The sequence below is a fragment of the Puntigrus tetrazona genome, chromosome 5 (assembly GCF_018831695.1).
Source record: "Puntigrus tetrazona isolate hp1 chromosome 5, ASM1883169v1, whole genome shotgun sequence".
Classification (NCBI taxonomy): Eukaryota; Metazoa; Chordata; class Actinopteri; order Cypriniformes; family Cyprinidae; genus Puntigrus; species Puntigrus tetrazona.
In genome coordinates, this window is record NC_056703.1 from 1919408 (window position 1) to 1922735 (window position 3328).

The following is a 3328-nucleotide window of genomic DNA, read 5'->3' on the forward strand; positions in this document are numbered from 1 at the left end:
TTTTTTTTTTTTTTTTTTTTTTTTATTGCCATCTGTTTGGCCAATAAGTGTCAGAAGCTGCACTTTTTTTAAAACTTTAAGTTGCTGAGAATCCCTTTATCACAGACACCTTCACAGACCTCTTTACTGTCTTGTGTAACATTTGTCTACTAATTTATTGGACAAAACAGTTAAAGTAAATGATATCTTAAAGGTATTCCAATGTTTGCAAACTATACCAATGTAAGCCAATAGTAGAATTACAGATATTTTTTTTCATCTGGTTTAAATCCTTTTCTTATTTTTATTTTTATTTTTTTATGATTTCAAATATAGTACATTTTCTGCTATGGAATTGATATTTTTACATAGTGTGACGTCATGTATTTCTGTTTTACGTTAGCTATCAAAAAATGTATCGGTATACGCTATACGGTGTTCAGTGGTGACACATGTCTTGAATACAGTCCATTAATTTGTTCCCTTTTTAACAGGGGGTAGAATCCGGTCTTTTGTTCTAAAATGTCAGTAGACTAAAGGTGTCTGTCTTCTCTGCAGTCTGCAGGACTCAATCCTGACACAGGTGCAGCGCATAGTGAAGGGAGAGGTGAGTCTGGCCATGAAGGAGCAGCAGGCAGCTGTCACCTCCAGCATCATGCAGGCCATGCGCTCAGCCGCAGGAACACCTGTACCCTCTGCACATCTGGACTACCAGGCCCAGCAGGCCAGCATACTGCAGTTACTGCAGCAGGGCCAACTTAATGAGGCCTTCCAACAGGTTGGTTACTGATCCCTCGACGCTTGTCATGTTTCCCACAGGTCAGCTTGTGTCATGCTCTCTGTTTACTTGTATTAAGCCACATTATTTAATCATTAAAATATGTATACATTTAATTCAAATGTGGAAAAACATCAATATATAATGCAAAATTATTTAGTTTTTCCTCCCAATAACTCTTATTTGTATTGAAAAACATTAGTAGGTTTCTGAGAACAAGTATTGTTAAAAATACAGCAGAAATACCAGAAGAAATCACTTCCTCCAAAAAGGAAGCTTTAAGCCAAGTCTTTAAAATCTGCCGCATTGTATATAACCTGACAACTGTTTACATTTTGTGTAATAGACAAAATTTATGGAGCATGTGCAAAACATTTTCTCAAATACTTTGGAAGGTCGTCTCCATTGAGGAGAGTTTAAGTTAAGCAATGAAAATCACTATTAGCCAAAGCATTAGCCAAACACTGTTAATTATGTTAAGTAAATTTTTCATATGTATTCATAACTTGTTAATTTATTACTTCAGACAATTGTAAATTTAGTTATTGTAGGCAATCGTTTATTTCTTATTCCCACAGGGTATTTGACATGAGATGTGTCCTTTTGCCATCATCTCTCTCTATACATGATCATCTTTCACAATAACACTGTATTGTAGTGTATTAGTATGTCCTCTCCAGGTTTTTCCTCACAGAAGGCTCGCTGTGGTTTTTCTTGCAGGCTTTATCTGCAGCAGACTTGAATCTGGTGCTCTACGTGTGTGAGACCATTGACTCCCAGCAAGTGTTCGGCCAGCAGCCCTGTCCACTCCATCAGGCCGTCCTTCTGTCTCTCATCCAGCAGCTCTCCACCAACCTGAGCACACGCACAGAACTCAAGATCAGGTTTGTTCCCTTCGACTACCTCAGTCTTGTTCTATCCCCCTCCCCATATGTCCTTTTATGTGAAAGTTATTCCTTCAGCTCTCCTCAAAGTTTGAATGAGCATGCAAGATCATGCACAGCACTGTGCTTTTAATGATTAAACACTTAAGCATTTATTTATAGTCCTCTGTATGTTGTATGAGATCAAGGGCGAAATACAGATTCATATCACAGGGTATTAATGCTTTAAGACACAAGGCATCAGCTCTTTCTCCGCTTTAATTCCTCTGTGGATGACCTTGTGTTGAAGGGGACATCCGCTTCTGTGGCACTGCTGCATTGGGCTGCAGTTATTAAAGTGCTCTACAGTCTGGGCTGCATTAGAGTTCTCTGCTGGGGAAAGGGACCAGCTCCCGTGAATCACAGAGTAATGCTCTGCCTATGTGCTGCCAAGTCCCTTTACTGCTATAAACTGCTCTGTCTGCCAGTCCTATCTCCGAATTACACTCTAAAATACTAGTGTTTCATACGGCCCATATGTGCATAGACATTACCATCTGTAAGTCTGTCCTCGTTCTGCACGGACATAAGGATGTTATTTTAAGTGGGAAGACTCATGCTTCAATATTGATCTATTTTTAGTACCTCATGTTCAGAAGTGTTGGTATAAGGTTTTCATTTTTTTAAAAAAATGCTGTTCATTGAATTTTCTGAAAGAAATCCTGGGTCCTTTAAAATGTACACAAACATATTAAGCAGCAAAATAGTTTTTAGCATTGGTTAGGAACCGTTATTATAAATTCAACATTTACAATATCTGATGTGTATATTGAGTGTTTTTTTTTTTGTTTGTTTGTTACGGTTTTACTTAAACATTGTGCCTTTAATGTTAATTTGGTTTATATATAAAAAAAACAGAGGCGAAGCACGATGACTCGGTGACAGAGCATGGAACATTGGGAGATGCTCTGGAACAAAACATGCTCACGGAAGCAAAAGCTCATTTATATGTATTTAATCACTTGCACTTGACTGTTACTTGCACAATAAATAATAGATAGGTGAGCGAATATCTATTAATACAACTGTGATGGCGGAGTCTCTTTAGTCTGAGGTTTTTTTATTCCACTTTTTTCATTTCCGTGATTGTTCCAATACCTTCTCGTCTCAGTTGGTTTACGTCTAGTTTTGGGATTTTCCATAATTTGCAAAGTGTGACCATGATCCATGATTACTGAAATGCGTAGTATTCATAGACGGAAACCAAGGAAAGCGTGGATATTGTCATTGATGGATGACAATGACCAGGAACGGGTCATTATTTAAATCTGGAATTTACAAATCCTAGAGATTTGTAGCAAGTACACAACTGCATAGAATATATACCACATTTTTATTACAAAATGTTTAAGGATCCTTAATATTGGAATTATGGCTGCTGAAAATCCAGCTTGTTGTCACAGAAAGGAATTAATTTTAAAATGCACAAGAATTGTTTTTTTTTTTTTTAGTAACAGTATTGCTTAGAAAAAACTAATAACGTTGTGGTGTTTGCCCAGTAGACAAACGTATTGGCTAAAAGCAGCATGTTGCATGTGCTAGTCCAGGCCTGATTTATGAATATCCATTAACTTGATTAGATTACCAAACAATGCTATCATGGCCCAATTAATATTCACACACTACACCCTAATCCGGCTTTGGGGAG